Raw genomic sequence first — 20,686 nt, 5'->3', positions numbered from 1 at the left:
TCCAACCTCCCCCATCCCCCGCCCCAAGCGGCTGGCGGTGCGCGGCGCTCCTGCCACCGGCCCCGGCAGCAGGCTGCGAGGGGGGTGGAGGGGGACAGAGCCCGCCCCCGCTGCGCCTCCGCCCCCTGCGCCCTCTCGCAGCTGCCCGGGGCCTGGCGCGGCCGGCCAGGCGGGCAAAAACCTCCAGAGCGCCAGGCAGTGAGACCGCCCAGAGCTGGGGGCTAGAAAGGCGGTTGGGTGGCGCGGAACCCCCAGGACCCGATAGCTGGGTAAGGGGTTGGGACACGAGGGAGAGCCCGACTGAGGCTTTGGGAAAACTTAAACCGTGCAGCGGTTGCTCCCTGGTGGTCTCTCTACTGTCTCCTACAGGAGATCCACCCGTCCAGGTCTCCAGACATTCGTTTGTAGTCCAGGTCCCTAAAGGTTTTCTAACTAGACTGAGCCGTGAGACAACCACTGGTATTCGTGCGGGGCTCATCCCACCACCATGTCCTGGCGGTGCATGCGTCTGTGGAAGGGCGCCCTCTCTGTTCAGCCCTGGAAATAACCAATTCCCTGACTGCCTTAGCTACCTATAGTTAGGCCTTAAACTTTCTCTCTTACCTGAGGTTTCAGGTAACCTTCCCCTCTAAGACTGGCCACCAAAGCTGAACCACCTGCGCCCGGGCGATTTGATCATCAAGCAGGCTTAGAGGTAGAGGACTCCTCCTATGATCTTTGGAAGCTACCTTGCAGCGGAAATACTGGGCCAGGGGAGGGGAATCCTACCCACGGATTAAGGGAAGGTGAAGAATGATTTAAAGTAATATATTGGAAACTTGTTTGAATTTAATTCCTGGCGCTGCTTTATCGAATGGTTTGCTTCCCGTGTGGGCTGTGATTGAAAATATAAGAGTAACATTACCAGCTAATAAAAATTAGCCCCAAATTCAATTCATATATGTAGCCTATACGCTAAAGTGGATGAGTTTGTTTTAACCTGAACAACACAAAAAGCCAAGAAGCAAATACTGGTGTTATTGCTACTGTTAAGGGGCTCCTTGGAAAGCGATTGTCATATAAATTAATTGTTTTAGAGTAGGAGATATTACGTGCTTCCTCACCCACCTCAGCTCTAAATAACGTATGTTCTTTCTGAGGTCTACGAAAGACTTATGATGAAATAATGGATATAATTGACTTCACATCAAAAGATCACAGTAGTGGGGGTGCAATGTTTGTTGGATTTGGTGACAGTCCTGAGGATCTCACCCCCACCATTACCACCTTGAATCAAAACATTCCTAAGTGTAAAGAGACTTTGTTCTAATTTTATTATGGATCCAAGCAAACAAAACAAAACAAAACAAAAATGGAGATGTGGGACAAGCCTGAGCTCTTCCAGACACCCACAAAACAGATGCTTTAAAAAAAAAAGGCAAGAAAATGCTAGGGCACATAATATTTTGGCTGATTTGGCTTGATCATTATTTGATAACTGAACTCTAGATTGTGATCTACCATTGGATCATGAGATTTGGAGCTGAAAGAACAGGTTTTAGTGTCTGGGCCTGCTTCCTCAAAAGTAAATGGCACTTCATCTCTCCCTGTTTCTTGGAACCGTGGCCAAGATTTAAAAAGAGTAGTGAATGTGGAAAGCATTGGTAAATCATCAGGCATTACACTCTTGTCAGGTATTTACTTGCAATATTTGTTTTGTCTCTTGAATACATGTCTCTTGCATGTTGGAAAGCTCTGATCTTCTAAAAAAGCGAGGGTATTACCCAAGAAGTCTAATATTGAATGACTTTAATATTCTAAACAAACGAAACACTGTCCTGTGAGTCTAATAGTGCATCATCTGCTATGGTATCCGCTTGCCAGGTGTAGAGAGTGAGCACTTGAATTGTGTTTAGTGCAAATTGACATGTGCTCTAAGTATAAAATACATGCTGGATTTCAAAGACTTAGTACCAAATAGAATGTAAAATATATCATTAATAATTTTTATATTGCTCATGTTGAAATGATCATATTTTGGAGGTATTGGGTTAAATATATTACTAAAATTAATTTCACATATTTCTTTTCACTTTTTAATATGGCTCCTAAAATTTTTAATTAAGTATAACTTGCATTATATCTCTATTGACAGTGCTGGTCAATGAATCCTCATCAAATGGCAAAGATCATCATCTTTGCCTTAAGCACTGTATTAAAGAAATAAACAATTGTTAATGCCTTGCCAGCCAACAGATAGCCAGCCAATAAAGGAATCAGGATCTTTTGAATTCTTGGCACAAAGTTCTGTGACACATGCACACACACACACACACACACACATTCACACACCTATGGAAATTAGTCCACTCTTAATCCAATACCTTTTTGTATGAACTATTAAGAAAATGCTTTTCAGGACATATTGAGTGACTCCTGTCATTTAACATAAGCAGTACAACACATTGTTGAATATGTGATACAACACATCTTTTATATTTTTTGTACATAACAGAAAAAATTCACATGTGAGGGCTTTTTTTTTATCCACTGGAAAGAATTTACATGCAAATGTGTTTCTCAGGACTTAATCTCCCCCCCTCCCCTTAATCATCTATTTGTACATATTCATTACCATAGCAACATTACATCATGACTCCTGGATTCTCATAATCAAAAGAAAACAACAGCAATAATCAAGGAGTTCATAACCCACCAGCAAAATAGACTTTGGGCGAATAATTCTTATATAAGCAAGGGAAATAAGCATAGGGACTTTAAATTGTAAAGACTTGATACATTTGCAGAATAACATTCCAAATTAATAAGGCAAATAAATGTGTATAATAACTGAACTTTGAAAATGACTGTTGCGCCTGGTTGTTTGGGATTTTTTTTTATCATACATGTTTCTTTTTTTGTTATCCTTTCTACAATCTCTAATGCCATGCATCTTAATTTTTCATTTCATCTTGGAACATGAACTTATCATGGAATGAGCATATGGTGAGGAGGCATACTACGATAATTTGCTATATACTATCAAGGTCTAATCTGTTCTCATTTTACTGCATTTTTCCTTCCCTAAACTTATATTCTCCCTAAAGGAGCATATGATACATTCATTTCCACTCATCTCATCTGGTAATCCCAGAAATCTTTATATTAGGGACCCTTGACTTCACTTCTGTTCTCCTCCTTCTCCTTTTGATCATTAATTTCATTCCATGGAAACAGTCATGTGTTTTAGGACCTTTATTTAGGTTCTATAGTATTGTACCTTCAATGCATCTACCTCATGGGGACAGCTCAGGACTCATAAAGAAGAAAAATAATGGCATGACTGTGGATGATACTGGGGCGTAACATAGTTTCTTAACTCAACTTCCACTGCTAAAATTTTTAAAGTACTTACATTATCTGTTTTTACCACCTCCCAGAATGGCTGCACCCCTTCTCTGATTTTCCATGTCCTTTTAATACTATTAATATGGTCTTTCCACATAATTCAAACTTTGTCTGCTTTCCCTTCCACTGACCAATGTCAGTGTGCTGGGCTAATTAGCTGCATTCAATACGGACTCTGTAAAATGCAGGTCAGAGTTTCAGTTCCAAGTAAGTAAGCCACTACTACTTGGCTCATTACCTTAGAAAGGACCTGTAATTATACTCCTCCACAGTGAGGTCACAAGGAGGTTGAGAGAGTTATGGGATTCATACAAATCCATCCATTCCTGAGTAACTAAAAAAAAAAAAAAAAACACAGTTATTTCAACCCTAGCCAAATCAACATGGTCATTCTGATGACCTTGAATCAAGCAAAAGAGTAGTCTAAAGCTGCTGTGTTGAAGGTGGTAGCCAACCAGCTACTTGTGGCTCTTGAGTACTTGAAATATGACTAGTCTGATCTCATAGGTACTGTGAGTGTAAGATATTCACTAAACTTAAAGACTTAATACCCCCCCGAAAAATCTTAGTAATTTTTAAAATTAATTATGTGTTAAAATGATAATATTTTGAATATATGGGATTACATAAAATATATTATTAAAATTAAGTTGACCCTTTTGCCTTTTATAGCAGCTAGTAGGAAACCTAGCATTATGTATGCGGCTTTCATCATATTTTTATTTAGACAGTGCTCACCTCATGAATCTTCATCCGGTGTCAAGGATCATTTTTCCTTAAAATTGTAGGAGAAACAAGCCCTTTCTTCCAAACACATAGATCCAGCACAGTTATCTTTTACTCCTTTCACTCCTTCAATAGTGGCCCACAGTCAGTCAATAATAAAATCACATTTATTTTCCTTTCATGTTGTCCACTGTCATTCACACTGTTATTTCCACAGCTCAAGCCCCTAGTAACTTCATACTTCATACTTGAGTTGTTATAATTACAAACTAAATCGCCTCCACAACTTAATGTTATCCCCATCATAATGTATCGTCAAGACTGCCATCAGAATAACTTTCCGTTAACATAACTCTGATTATGTTTTCCCTTGCCCTCAAATCTTCAATGATCACCCTTGCATATAGAATCAAGGCTGAATTTTCTAGCCTGCTGGTTCTCAGACGTTTTGATATCATGATCCCTTTACACTTCAAAAATTTTGAGGACCCCAAAGAGCTTATGTTTAAGTGGGTTATAACTATCGACGTTTATCATATTAGAAATTTAATTGAGGGGTGCCTGGGTGGCTCAGGTCATGATCTCACAGTTCTTTGGTTTGAGCTCCACATGGGGCTCTGCACTGGTGTGCAGCCTACTTGAGATTCTCATTCTCTCCTCTCTCTCTCTCTCTGCCCTTCCCCCATTCATGCTTTCTCTCTCTCTCTCTCAAAATAAATAAACTGCAAAAAAAAAAAAGATTTAAATTGAGAAATTCTTAAAACATTAAAACACAGGCATACACAAGCACACACAGTCCATTAGCCTTCAAAGCGATGACATCATTACACATCTTGTAGCTTCCGGAAAATTCCATTGTACCTTTGTGCCAGAATGATACTGGAAAAGACAAGTTACATGTTAGCATTACCTATAGACATAGTGTTCACCCTGTGAACACCCAAAATGGTCTTGAGCACCCCCTGGGGGGGCCTTGAACCATACCTGACGACCTGCTGGACTGGCTCATTTCTCTACACTCTCCCTTGGTGACCTAATCCTTTCCTTTTCATTGTTTATTTCTGTGTTACATGCTCAAGACTCCCAAGTCTCTGTTTCTAGCCTTGATCTTGCTCATGAACTCCAGATTTATACATCCTACTGCCATCTCCAAAGGTGGTCAAAACTGACACGGGTAAAACGGAACCTGCTTCCCAAACCTACCACTCCCCCTATCTTACTTATCTCACTAATTGTCACCACTCAAGCCAGATACCTTGTTTTGTTTTTTTTTTTTTCCCTTATCTCTCCCTTCTTTCTCATCCTTTACATCTAATTAACCAATAGTTTCTATGGATTCTAACGCATACAAAATCTCTCAATTTTTTTTTTTTTTTTGCTTCTTTCCACTTCCCTGCCATCACCCTACTTCAGATCTACCATCTTCTTTTATTTGAAATGTCAAAAAAGTCCCCTAACTGATCTCACTTCCTTGGGGTTTACTCTTCCCCAATCTATCCCTGTGACCCTTCAGCCAGAGGGATCCCTTAATAGCACAGAGGTGATCATAGCGCTGAAAGCTATCCAAGACATATTCTCATTTCCAACACCAGCAGTTCTAACATTGGCGTCTGAAATCAGCTTGACGCATAATAAGCACTCAGTAAATACTTGTTTAAGGAATAAGTAAATGACATTTAAGACCCTTAACTGTATTGTCCCAAATGTCTGTCCATCTTCCCCTCTGCTCCCCTCACACTAACACTTTATTTGTTGAATAAATGAGTTATCTGAGCAACAGCAGCATTTTATGTAAATAAAGATATACTCCCTTTGCATTCACATGGCCAAAACAGAGACAGTGGCTTGGGTAAAGTACAGACAATGAGAGCGAATGCCAAAGCTGAGAGTGGGTAAACCTTAAAAGTGACCAAAGAGTGTTCCTTAAAGACGGTCTGGCTTGTGGGCTAAGTCATCCCAGGAAAAGAAACTTGAGCTATACATCCGTCAAAGTTTTTAGTTGCGAACAAAGAAATCTACCTGAATAAGTTTAAGCAGGAATTAAACTTATGAAAGAATGGTTAAGTAGCTCATGGGCTTCTCTAGAAAAGTCCACGAACCAGGCTCGGAAGTTATGTGACCAGGGACACATGCCACATCCTGCCACAGACCTGGCCTCAGAGATGCCCTGCCCCTACTCCTCCCTGAAGCACAGACAGTGCATTTTGCACCATTAACACCCTGAGGCTGGACAATGGATGATTCTGCTAGAGCCTCTCCAACTGCTACATCTGAACATTCAGCTCTAGCTTTCTCCGTCCTCCCTGAGGCTTCAAGGGGGGGCTTGGGACCTGAGCAGCAGGGTTTTATAGAGAGGTAGGGACTCATAAGGTAGGAAATTCCCCCCAACTGGATAATTGTTTTCGTGTTGGTGCCCCAAAAGGAACAACAAGCTGAGATCCTGAAACCCGGGGTTCTAGTCTCACTTTTCCAGGATTGAGGCAAATCAATCTTTCCAAAGTTACAATCAGAAACTGGGACTTTGCCTATAAGCCCTACATAACCACAGCTTTACCACCTTCTATTCGCTTCAGCTATAAAATGGGAAAAGTACCGCTAAGACTATTATACAAATATAAAGTGGTAGTAATGTTAGTGTCACAAAATAGGGATAGTATGTTCCCAGGCAGAGAACTGTTGGTAATGACAAGATCACGTGGAGTCTTTCTGAATTTCAAAAACGTTGGACAAACACAAGGAACATATTTTCAATCACTTAGGTGAGAAAGGAAAGAGTAGAATACCTAAATGTAATTTAAAAATCACAAGTTACCTTGTTTGGTTCTATTTTTGCTAAAATTCTTTGAAAAACACTGAATCTTTGTTTACCTTTTCTGTTAGGATGATAAATGAAGTTTATGTACAAATACTGATTGGCATGAGTGACCTGTTTCTAAGTAAAAGGGACCACATATTTGTGTTTGTTCTTATTTGCCTGTTTCTTTGTCTGGCGGGGGCTTGGTTCTCCATGTTTTTCCAAGCAAAACAGAAAACATAAAATGTAAAAAAATTAAAAAGACAGCAAATAACAAAAGCCCTACACATATATGTACACATATCAAAAAGAATCACTTTCCATTCCCTCAGCCTAAACCACTTGTCCATAAACTCAGAAATCAGGGCTTCTTATAGAACCTAGTAGGAAAAATACCGAAAAGAGCAAGGATGGTGGACACGACTGTCCAAAGCTCCAGAGGTGCAAGAATGAGACTGAAGGGAAGGATGGTGGGTCGTCTCAATAAATCCAAACTCCATTATTTCCTGTCAGATTTTCTATGTGACCCAATAGCTTTCACTATTCTACTGCCAGGTAGGGTACTTGTCTTGTGATAAGGGCCCCTAAATGTATCTCTGCTCTTAGAAGTTCATAAGCCATTATCGATCCACCTACTTCCTTTGCGATGACTCTTACATCAGGACTTTCAATTGCGCAGCAAACCATGACATTTTGGACAGTGGGGTACGTTATTTTCTTGGTGCTTCTCTCCTCCTTATCTATTGTGTAGAAATGTAAAATACACTGATACCTCTACGTATGCGTTTTCTGGGCGTGAGATTCTTCTGAAGACACCCTGCTGTGGTTGGGGAAAAAGCCACCCAGTACTTGGCCCATCACTCGAAACCAAGTTGGCTCATAGCTTATCATTTTCCCCACAGGGCAAAAGGACTCAGAGCGGGATCTGTTGCCTATCTCTACTTGAAAGTAAATATGCCTCAGTCCAAGAAAAAAGGTAAAGTAAATCCAGCTTGCCTTTGATATTTCCAGCCTCTCTTATTTCTGTCCTTCCTGTACAAAAGGATCCCATCTCTGGCCCATTCCTCCCACTCAATAAATGTTATAAAATCATACATGATTTGGTTGATACATTGTATTTTGGAATGAACAAAATTCTATCAGACTACCACTGTGGCTGGGTATTTGTATATTTTTCCTTTAAGCTTTATTTTTTGGGGGTGGGGAGGAGAGAAAACTTTTTCTTAAATGGCTTTCAAAGAACAGCAACCTGATTAGGGAGAAATCTGAGGGTTATGGATAAACTTTAAATGTTACTGTAAAGAAGATTCTAAAGATATTTTAAGGAGACCAGAATCTTGCTCAGTAAATTAAGTCTAATACCTTCTGTGATTTCAATGGAGAGAATATTGTCAGGTGGGGAAAGAACTGGATGGATGGATACCTAATAATCAATTCTGCTACCACCACATGGTCCCAGAGAGTGAGGACATGAGGGATGCGAGTAGAAGAAAGTTCTCACCCTGTGACACTCCGGCCCAAATGCGGAGCACAACCGTTCCTTACATTTCTAGTACTAGAGTTGATACAGGAGCATTTAAATAAACTCCACTTGAAGCTCAGATGTAATAAAAAGGGAAACAAAACCAGATTAAAAACAAAAGCATACAACTAGGCGACATAATTCACAAAATATCACTTGCAAATGTTTTATCTTGTAGTCCCTAGAGAGGCAATTCTCCCTCCTCCCCCACCTTCAGGCTCCTTTCCCCGCAGCCTATTTGGCAGAAGCCATCTTTAACGAGGTGGAGGCTGACCCCAGAGAGCAACGGATGTTTCCTCTTGCATTTTTAAGCCCACCTTCTAAATGTTCATTCTTTTCTAAGAATCCTCCTCTTCACCGCATCATTGACTCCAGGAATATCCAACTCTTTAAAATGAAACTCTTTACTCTCTGCATGCACACACGCACACACACACACACACACACACACACAGTAGCAAGGGTCCCAGTTCTCTGCAGCACCAGATTTCTCTCTTCATGAATGACTGCAGTCAAGCCTGAAATCAAAAGCACCAAAGATGAGTTTCCCTGAAAAGGGTGGCCAGTTCCATTACTCTGTTGCAGCTGTCTCTTTAGAAACCAAGCCCAGAAAATAAGGTAGGGGCAGGGAAGTGGACAACCTGTTGTCATCTGCTTCTTCGAGGTCCTGAAACATGTCATGCTATATAGCACAGAGACATCTAGCAAGCTCTGGTGTCCTTAGGAGATACAAAATGGAGAACAAGAATGTTTTTAGACTCTTTCATAAACCTCAGAGGTCAAAGTTTCTGATAACACATGGCATGGAAGCAGATAGAAAACTTGCTACTTTGGGGAGCTCCTGGGTGGCTCAGTTAGTTGAGCATCTGACTCTTGATTTCAGCTCAGGTCAGGATCCCAGGGTCATGGGATCAAGCCCTGCATGAAGCTCTGTGTGGAGCCCCACATGGAGCCCCATGTGGGGCTGAGCACGGAGCCTGCTTAAAATTCTCTCTCTCTCTCTCTCTCTCTCTCTCTCCCCACTACCCCCTTCCCCCACTCATGCGCTCTATCTAAAAGAAAAAAAATAATAAGTTTGAAAACCTGCTAGTTTCTATCTTGATTTGGTTAAGACTACTTCCACAAAGCCCCAAAGTTTTACTTAAGTTTTAAGTTTTCTAAGCCATTAATACACCTTTAGTGTATATATCAAAGCACAATTGCTGATAGCTGTCTTTTCTTCATTCATTCATAGATGCAGTGACCATGATGTGATGGAAATAGTTTCTCGACACCTGAGTCAAACACACCTAGATTCCAGAAACTCCTTTTGTTAACAAAAACCTAAGTAATCAACATAATTGTTTAGAAATAGTTATTGAACACCTACAACATGGAAAATGTTATTCCATGGTCCTATAATACACAAGAAGATAAATTTGATCTGTCAGAGGTAGTAAGGAAAGTTTGTGGTAGAAAGTATGTCGAGCAGGACTTGGAAATAGAACAGAAATTAGGTGGGGTGAGTGTGTGTGTGTGTGTGTGTGTGTGAAGCACACAGGCAAGAAGGCGCTTGGTTTTAGGGGAACCTGAATAAGGCCAATGCAACAAGATGGGAAAGTACTGGAGATGAGTCAGAAGAAATATTTAGATCAGGTGGGTGTCTTTTAGGCCACATTAAGAATTTGGGTCCTAATTTTTAAGGTAATGGGAAGTCACTGAAAAACTTCAAGAAAGAGAATGAAGTACCCAGATTGAAATATTAAAATGTCACTTATCAATGCTAGTATGGAGAATGGGTTGTGCCTAGGCAAGAGTGAAATCTCAGTCACTAACTGGGAGGATTTTCAGTCATCTGGGTGATAAAATATTTTTGGCAAGAACCCATTTGGGCAGGGAGATGGAAAGAAGGGAATTTTGTTGAGGAAGGAGTAGGCAGGAAAGGAGAGGAATGTTCTCAGTATGCCCCAGGGTTCTGATCTCTGCACTGAACAAAGATGCCATTCACTAAAAAATGGAACACTGAGAAGAATCAGGTTGGGTGGGTATGAATTCCACTTAGGAGTTTAAGTTTGAAATGACCGTGAGACACCCAAGAGCTGAGGAGGGAGGAATTAGAAAAATAGGTCTAGGGTTCAAAAAGACTGATCTTAGCTAGAAGTACAAATCTGAGAGTTCTCTTGATATGCAGTAGGTAATTAAATTTTTTTTAATGTTTATTTTTGAGAGTGAGACAGAGAGACTAAGCACAAGCTGGGAAGCGGCAGAGAGACAGAGGGAAACACAGAATCTGAAGCAGGTTCCAGGCTCTGAGCTGTCAGCACGGAGCCCAAGGTGGGGCTCAAACCCAAGAACCTTGACATCATGACCTGAACCAGAGTTGGACGCTAGACCAACTGAGGCTACCCAGGCACCCCAGCAGGAGGTGATTAAAACCAAGGCAGTGAATACGACTTTCCGGATATGTGTTTTTAAACCAGACATCAAATAAGAGTGTCTTGAGTTTTTTCCTGATTTGTTCTAGTCTCCCAGCAAAGCTCCATTGGCTCTTCCTGACTTAAAATGTTTTCAAGAGCCATACTTTATGGCACCAAGGTAGAGACTCTTAATCAATTACTTACTGTAACTACTTAAGAAAATCCAAAATTTTTCCCTGAGAAAAATGTTGACGTTATGCGTAGATACCACTATATTGGTCAATTCCTGTGCCGGCGTGTTGATCTTTTGACTGAGATAGACTTCACATTTACATACTCAAGTGCACACAACCGAAAGAGAACTTTGCCCCTTTGAATCTGGGATTTTTTTTTAAATTTTTTTTAACATTTATTTATTTTTGAGACAGAGAGAGAGAGCATGAACAGGGGAGGGTTAGAGAAAGTGGGAGACACAGAATCTGAAACAGGCTCCAGGCTCTGAGCTGTCAGCACAGAGCCGACGCGGGGCTCAAACCCATGGACCGCGAGATCATGACCTGAGCCGAAGTCGGATGCTCAACCAACTGAGCCACCCAGGCGCCCCTGAATCTGGGATTTAAAGCATATGTCTTTCACTAGATTCACAACACAAAATAGACACAATAGAGCTAATTCTTGGAAAATCCAATCGTGCATGAAAGTCATTTTTGCCCGAGATAAGCATTTGTTGGGGAGGAGAGAAACAAGATATAATCCTCTACTACGTTAATCAGTAAGAAAACATATTTGCCCGGATGCCTGGGTGGCTCAGTTGGTTAAGCATCTGTCTTCAGCTCAGGTCATGATCTCGTGGTTTGTGGGTTCAAGCCCCGCGTCTGTGCTGACAGCTCAGAGCCTGGAGCCTGCTTCGGATTCTGTGACTTCCTCTCTCTGCCCTTCCCCTGACAATGCTCTCTCTCTCTCTCAAAAATAAATAAACATTAAAACAATTTTTTTGAATAAAAAAATTTTAAAAGTATAAAAAGAAACATGTTTGCCATTGAAGGTGTTTATATTATTTTAGTTTGTTACATCACTGTGAGGACCATTTTGTTGTATCTGTGAAGGTTACGGTTTTAACAAATTTCTGCAAGATTTCAAAGCTCCGCCTCTTTTTAGACAAAGTGGTAGAAAAGGAAGAGGCAACGGATGCTAGATTTTTAATTTATATTTCTTTGTGTTCCATGAAGAATTTGAGAGGCCCTACAATAACATATGAAAAGTATATATTCAAAACATGGAAACATACAAATCGGAGTAGATGGCCATGACTAAGGAAAACGTCAAATGCAAATCTCTGGGCCAAAGACCCCTGCACAGGTACGAAAGTTGGAGTGCAGATTTGAGTCTGACATTTTGGCTTTTGGATAAAGGGATACATCATTACATTCTTTAGTATACAGAAGGAAGATATTGTCTTTCTTCCAAAAGTAATTTATTGCTCGAGGTTTTCTTTAAAAGGCTGCAAAAGATATTTTTAAAAATACACTCAAAAATATCTCTCAAGTAAAATGCAGTAGTAGATTTTGTACAGCCATTTCCAGTAGCATGCTTCAATTCAAGATTAGGACCGAATTCCAAAACCAAATCCATAGCAGCGATTCTGTGAAGTGAGAGAGTAGAAGGGAGATGGCCCGCATGGCCCAAATATGTGGCTCTGTGGCGGCCTAACTGAGTCCACAGCTAACCTCTGACATAGACAGATGACCAGCCCTTCACTGGTTTAGTGAGCCATTCTAAGGGAATCCGAGTAAAACTGTTATCTCCAGGAAAACAAATGTTGCACGCACACACACAACAAGGTAGCGTATAAATTCAGAATATTCGCTCATCCTTCAGAGCTTAGGTTGTAAGATAGCATTTTAAGTGCCCGAAGAAAAATTACATAAAAAAACTAGAGGCGGCCTGAGAGAGTGCTTAAGAGTATATGCTCTGTCATCAAACAGAGCTCAGTTTGATTCCAGGATCTACTCCTTGCTGGCTGTAGAATTTTAAGCAAGCTGGAGCACCTGGGTGGCTCAGTCGGTTGAGCGGCCGCCTTCAGCTCAGGTCATGATCAGCTCAGGTCATGATCTCGCGGTTTGTGAGTTTGAGCCCCGCGTCAGGCTCTGTGCTGGCAACTCAGAGCCTGGAGCCTGCTTCCGATTCTGTGTCTTCCTCTCTCTCTGCCCCTCCCCTGCTTGCTCTCTGTCTCTCTCTCAAAAATAATAAACATTAAAAAGATTCTTTTTAAATAAAAAAAAAAGAATTTTAAGCAAGCTGTGTAACTTCCCAAGCCTCAGTTTTCGCGTCGATAAAATGGGGCCAACCAGTGAGGATTAAATACGATAAAGTATATAAGGGACTTAGCATATTGTTTCTAACATAGTAAGGACTTCGTTAATAGTAGCTATTACTTATCATTAGTTTAATCAATCAATAATTAATTGAAGCCATCATTTCTGGTTACACTGTTTCCATTTCCCTGTAAGAGCAAAACCATCAGAGATCATCAATCCACAAAACACTATGCTTATACGTAAATGTAAACTATTTCTCTAGGAAAGATATATATAATCATTTCTCAGATTTTCAATAAGATCCACGAATGAAAAATGTGGAGACCACTGCAAAAAGGCAAACATAAGTTAGCTCTGTTCTTTATGAAGGTACTGACTCACAATTACTCTTTCCTACTCTTCATTTTAATAGGACACTCATGAACTCCAAACATATTTATCTTACACGTTGTTTCTCTAAAAAAAAAAAAAAATAGTGGTCTCATGGCTCACTAAGTGTCACTAAGCTCTTTTATTGATCTGATTCTATTTCTGGACACTCTGTCATTGACAAGTATGCGTGACCCACCCCATGGGTCCTCGGGTACTTCAAAGATGCATCAACATAAGAAATGATAGAAAACCTCCCACTGCGCTGTGTGAAATGACTTTAAAATCCCTCCCAAACTTCTCCTCTTTGGGGCTACCTTCTTCAATTCCCTGAGTTATTTTACTTCTGTATCACTACTGCCTCTTTTTTTTTTTTTTTTTGCCTAACACAGACCTCCCATTTTTGTCTTTTTAAAACCTAGTGTTTATAATAAGAATATTCCTTTTGTTGGAAAACAACCAACCAGGGTAAATCTCCAAATCTTAACTCTTCCCCACAGCTTATCGCATCATGCTCAAAGATTCTTTTGTTGTTGTTGTTGTTGTTGTTGTTGTTGTCGTTGTTGTTACTGCTAGACATAAGACGTGGCTTGTTTATTTTTGTCCCAATTCAGAACTATTCTGAATGCTTGAAAGAATCTCCTTCCATACAACCAAGAATTTACTCTATTGGCATGAACATCTTAAAGCTCTAAGATTTGGAAAGTTTCCAAAAAGCCTTGCAAAATTAGGGTTAAAGATGAGCCTGTGAATCTAGGGGTGAGTGAGCTTCGTTTTCTGCAAGCTTTGACTTGCTAACGTGTTTATCCATTACGTGGCTCAAGTAAAAGCCATCTCCAGCTCATGCCGTTGCTATTTTACCTTTGTTTCAGTAACACAATTTCTGCTGTTAACATTTAATGCAAATATTACAACCGTGAATTTCTCACCTCAAATAATTTTTAATATTCAGATAATATCCTCACTGCAAACAAAGCAGGCCCTTTCTGAACTCCCACAATAAATAATAGATATTTACAGTGCTTATTAAATGTGAGGGTTGTATGCTGGTGTGTAGTACATTCTTTTTTTTTTTTTTCTTTAACGTTTATTTATTTTTGAGACAGAGAGAGACAGAGCATGAACGGGAGAGGGTCAGAGAGAGGGAGACACAGAATCTAAAACAGGCTCCAGGCTCTGAGCTGCCAGCACAGAGCCCGACGCGGGGCTCGAACTCACGGACCGTGAGATCATGACCTGAGCTGAAGTCGGCCGTTTAACTTACTGAGCCGCCCAGGCGCCCCTCGTACATTCTTTACCACACTAGTGTGAGGACAGCTACCCTTCCTGCATCATATGTGAGATAAACTAAGGCTCAGAAGTTTGAAGCGACTTGCCCTTACTCATTGAGTGTAAAGTTTTGAATTTTAACTCACGTATGTCTGACGCTAAAGCCCTTGCTTCTCTGGCTGATAAAGAGAGTCCAGTGAATTTCATCAGGAACAACGAAGGAACTGTATGAAACTGTATTTTTGAGCTCCCGAATCTTCTAATTCAGGAGATCTAGGTGGAACTTGGAAAGCTGGTAAGGACTGGATTAATGGTATCTATTGTTAGCTGTTAGTTACGCTGCTTCAGGTTTTTTAATAGGACCAAGAACATTAGAGAAGAGGTTATTAATATTCAAAACATTGCATGAATATGCAAATGTGAATCTCTGGGAAACGGTCCATAATCTTGTTCAGATTCTCAATGAGGCCCTCAAACCAAGAAAGTGAAAAACCACTGGATAGAGGCAAACACAAGTAGGTTTGTTTCTTTTTTTTTTTTTTAACTAAGATTTCTACTCACACCTGACTACATTTTATTCACCCTTTAAGAATACCAATGTGTTCAGAGCAGGCAGGCTTAATGTATATATTTTTACTCCAAACTCTATAGGTCACAAAATGTCCATAAGCTCTTTTATTGTTCAAATCACAAATACCTTGTACCATTCCATTTTTCACATTAGTGTGCTTCATCTATCCCATAGACCCTTGGAATCCCAACGCCCATGAAATTCAGATTCATACCCAGTTTGGGGAACAACTACTGTTTACTGAATCTCTTGGTGTGACATTAATCGTATTTATTAGCTAACACCTCTTTATTAACTAGCACTAATTAGTGGCTCAAAATAACAAAAGTTTTCCTAAATATGTCTCATACGTGGATAGATACGAGAGCAGCCTTTACACGGGATAAATCTTACTACTACAACCAAGTTCATAATATGAATATAAAGCTGTTTATGAACATGGATGCCTGATCATTAGGAATGTCATCCTTGCTGTGAGATAAAATTCATCATCGAAGCACTAGGATCTGTTCTCTGAACTAAATGTTATGTACGGTGCAGCACACGATGTTGGTTATTTTCTCATCACTCATCATCCCCTTCTTTTTGATTTGTTTGTTTCCATGTGTCTAGCCCCACGGGATGTATCACCCTTGGTGCAAGTCATTCTCCTTTGCCAATGATCGGTCTAGTCGTGGGCATATAACACAGTTCTTACTCATTAACAAGGAAATTGGAGGTGGACATTCTCGGTGAATCACATTGTCATCAAGAACCAGGGTTCCATGACAGGTTCCTGCCATACATTGATCTAAATCTATAATTAAGCATTGCTGTTTTCAGTAAAAACAGAATGATTTCTGTACGCTTCAAAGCTGGAATTATCCCACGGCATTTGTATCTATTAAAACTGATTAATGTAAAAATAATATCTATGAAAAACTGATTAATTTGATCCCATATGATATATATTATATATTAACTTGTACATATTTGATCAAATTAGTCAGTTTCCAATGAATATGGCTAATACGAAATAATGTCTAGAAGCCTAGATAGAGAATATTATAGGCAGGATGAGGAAATTGATCCCAGACACTTCATCAAAAAGAACATTTCTATAAACAGCTGAAGGGATAATCAATTGGTTACCCTACTGCAATGGTACAATATTCTTTGGTTTCTTCACATTAACGAGAATCCTGAAGAGTTGGTTTAAGAACAAGAACCTCAATAATGTGAAATGCTACAGACAATGTTTAGAAGAATAATTTATTCACACTATTCACAGTGATTATGGCTCAAATACTTGTCATGATTTTAGCAAGGACTCGCATATTCTGGCCGTTTTATAAGCACAGTGTCACTGACAGAACACAACCACACATGTTTCTCAACAATTCACCTTGGAGGATTGTTTTAAAAAGTCCATAAGCAAGCTTGATTCAAATGTATTTAGTAGCTTATGTACATCTTTACATAATATATTACATGTGAAAATAGAATTTGTCTATTCACTCAGTCCCGATTGTTTTGTTGCTGTTCTCATTTTGTTTTTGCTGGAGAACACTTTCCTATTGCCTAGCATTTACTGTGAAAGGCTCTAGCAAAAAGCCTTTTCATCTGAGAAAACATACTAGGTATTAAGAGCTGGGGGGGGGGGGGGGCGGGTAGGCCAATGCAAGAAGTAAGAAGCATCTAGTCTGCCTGCCATAGAAAGGAATCAATCCGACTGTTGAAATAACAAATGGAAGTCAGAAAACTTGGGTTCTCTTTCTGGCTCTTCAACCAACTACTATTATTTCAGGGGCAAACGACTTAATGTATTATGACAACGAACATTTATTTAATCCTTGCAACATGGTTAGAATTTTACCAAGCACTGAAAGTAGGTTTTCTCATTGAACAAATATATTATCCCTACGAGGGGGCTAATATCATTGGCCTCATTGATAAGATCATTTCTAAGGCACTTTTTTTTTGCTTTAAAATCAGTTTTAACATCTATATTTCCAGGTCCCTTGTCCTTCGGCAAAACATAACTCAGCAAGAAAAATAAGTCTTCAGTGCAAACAGATATACTGCAAGGTTATACATAATCAAAATGGCAAAGTTCAATTTAATAAATATTAATTCAGCACTGCAGAGGTACCCTGTGTAGTTTGGCTACATAATTGATAATACATTGTACGGTTACACAAATATGAGTAAAATATCTAAGATGAGAAAGCTTCCAGTTTAGGGAAGAAATGGCAAGTGTAAACTGATCAGTTTAATAATACGAAGCACAAACTATGATGGAGATATTCTTGGGATGTTTCTACAAGGAAGCACAAAGCAATTAATCCATTCTGAAATTAAGGGAGAATTGGTCAGAAAAATCCTCCTCTGGAAGTAGATGTCCAAGGGGAGCCCTAAGCAGGGAGTAGGAGTCAGCCAGAAAGGGAGGGGTGGGTCACAGAAACGGCAGAAGAAAAGACACAGGGCAGTGGAAGAGAACGACATGTGTAGGAAGAAACAAGTACTTTGATGTTGGAACCTCACCTGTGAGGCAGGATATAGCGCATGATGAGACTGGAAAGAAGGGTAGGGCCTCATCATGGGGGAATTTAAATTTTTTCTTTTAATTTTTAATGTTTACTAACTTTTGAGAGAGACAGAGGGACAGAGTGCGAGTGGGGGAGGGGCAGAAAGAGAGACGCACACAGAATCCGAAACAGGCTCTAGGCTCTGAACTGTCAGCACAGAACTCGGCCCGGGGCTGGAACCCACGGACCACGAGATCATGACCTGAGCCGAAGTCGGCGGCTGTAACCAACGGAGTCACCCAGGTGTCCCTAAATATTATTTTAAAAGCTAGAAATCCTACTCAATGGGTGATGGCCAGCAAAAACACTGCATATGTTCTCTATTTACCTCCACTATGCCCGAGCTAATAAAAGATCTACCAACCGTCCCCCACCGCACCTGGTCACAGTGCAGAAGTCCTGCTCAAGTAGTGTTCTGTGCAGTCACCGCTAATGGATTGGACTTGTACTCAACATGGATTCCACCTGCCATTCCAATTAGAGCGGATGAGCAGCTAGCCAGACTCTCTTGTTGAGCTAGCTGTATACAGCAGCTAGGGGAGCTTGTTAAAAACATGGTTTCAAATCTAGCACCCTGAGGGAGGCCGCATGGTTTGTGTTTTTTTTATAACTTCCACAGGTAGCCCTGATGCTCTGCCATGTTTGGAAACCTATGATAGGGAGCATTCAGGACAAGGAATAACATATATCCCGAATTGCCAAGTGGGGGGTCCATAAGCAACATCTGGCTTTCATCCATTTCATGGCTAAGTGACTTTTATATATTATATTTTGTACATACTGTTGTTTTTTTACTTCTCAATATTTAAAAATTGGTAAAAATCACATAGAACCAGGATGTTTTTGCTTCTTTTTGACAATTAGAAAATCGGCAACACTGGACTCCTGTTCCAACATGGTGGGTGCCAGCTGGAGCTGAACGGAGCTGCCTCTGTTGGAGGGAGCAGACACTCTTTCATCACAGTCCCCCTCTCTTCTTGCCTTGGCGATTCCCTGCCTCAGCAGAGAAACATTGCTGCTGTTTACCGCCGTGTTTCCACTTTTGTTTATCCAGATAGTGTGTACAGAGAAGAGGAAAGTGAAATATTTTTTGGACTCTTGTCTTTGTCAAAAGCAAGAAAACGAACGACAGACCACAGAGGTCAGGCTTAGAGGTGGAACATTCAGGGATATTAGGGCATCGATCTCTTTTTCATGAAATTTGAAGAAAGATTAACGACGTCCCTGTGCAACGGCTTTGCCAAACGACTGTTTTCAGTCAGTTTCACAATTTTAATAATACCAGGGAAGTTTCATTCTGCCGCTGTTTTTCTTCCATGTTAGAGAGCAAAAGTTCAGCAGAGCACAGCAGAGAAAGTAAGTCCATTGCAGAACGTGACCCTCCTTGCCGCAGTGCCGCATTCCGTGTGACGGGGCTGGATACAGTTTGTCAGCAAAATCGCCTCATTACAACGGGCTCCAGCTCTAATGAGGACCTCTGCATTATCTTAAAACATGTGCTGTGGCGAGGCCAGTCCTAAATTTAGTGGTTTATGAGCAATCCTGCTACGCTTCCTGATTGTTTGTGATCTCATGTTTGAATTTCCAATGGTATTCTGAAAATATAAATTATCTTGGGTGAAATTTTAGGAGTAGTCATTCCATTAAAGTTCACAGCAAGCGGCATTGTCTAAGGATAACATGGGTGCAGGGGCTTGTTTTGTTTTAAGTTTGTTCATTCATTTTGAGAGAGAGAGAGAGAGCATGCATGCAAATGGGGGAGGGGCAGAGAGAGAGGGGAAGAAAGAGAATCCCAAGTGGACTGAGGGCTCTCAGCACAGAGCCTGATGTGGGGCTCAATCTCATGAACCACGAGATCATGATTTGAGCTGAAGTCAAGAGCCCAGTGCTCAACCGACTGAACCACGTGGAAACCCCTGTAGGGTTTGTTTTGTTTTGTTTTAGTTACACAAGTGCATATGAACATATTCTAAGCATAATCCATTTAAACAACAGAGAGGTATGGAGAATAAAAAATGTGACTCTCCCTTACCTCCCCATTGCCCCTCACGGACCCCACTTTCCATTATCAGAAGTACTCAGTTAACATTTAGGTGTGCCTTTTTCCAGACATCTTTTCTACATAGTTATATATCTGATATATACTTTTGTCTGAAGGATTTCTTACCATTTATGGAATCACACTATGCATGTTATTCCGCAACTTGCTTACTTATACAACATGTTTGGGAAGTCTTTCCTCATCAGTACTTACCATTTTTAACCATTTTTTAATGTTCCATATCGACCACTACTCTTTTGATAGATATTTAGGTTATTTCCACTTTTTCTTTCTGATGTGGCAATTAATTCCCTTAATCATATGTCTTAGTGCACATATGTGTATAGAAAAGACATCCAGAGGAGTGCTTGCCAGTTCAAAGTGTATGTATAGGATGATTTTTTAGGTACTCTCAAATTACATTCTACCTCGAATGTACACATGCTTTAGACTATTATAAATATTTTAAGTGTCTGTCTGAAGGGCAAAAATATTTCTGTTTGAATTTCATTCTAACATTTTTAACATGTTTATTGACCATTTAAAATTTTTTAAAATTTCTATTAGGTTGGGTTTTTTTCCTCCCAATTTGCATGAAATCTTAGCTATTAAGGCTGACATCTTTTTATGTATAGATGTTGCAATTTTCTTTTGTCAGGTTGACAGTTGTCTTTCAACTTTGCTTTTCACATCTATTGCACAGAAATTCTCCGTTTTAAATACTGA

General features: G+C 40.2%; 1 long non-coding RNA gene across 1 annotated transcript; it reads left to right on the top strand.

Annotated features, from left to right (window-relative positions):
- The first annotated feature begins 2,913 nt into the window (after positions 1 to 2,913).
- Positions 2,914 to 10,176, top strand: LOC132672000 (uncharacterized). Its single transcript, XR_009607345.2, has 3 exons — positions 2,914 to 2,985; positions 7,810 to 7,883; positions 9,664 to 10,176. It is a non-coding gene; the product is annotated as an uncharacterized LOC132672000 (long non-coding RNA).
- Positions 10,177 to 20,686: the final 10,510 nt, after the last annotated feature.

The sequence above is a fragment of the Panthera onca genome, chromosome C1 (assembly GCF_046562875.1).
Source record: "Panthera onca isolate mPanOnc1 chromosome C1, mPanOnc1 haplotype 2, whole genome shotgun sequence".
Classification (NCBI taxonomy): domain Eukaryota; kingdom Metazoa; phylum Chordata; class Mammalia; order Carnivora; family Felidae; genus Panthera; species Panthera onca.
Note: the sequence above shows the minus strand (reverse complement) of the source record. Positions and strands in the feature narration are given on the sequence as shown.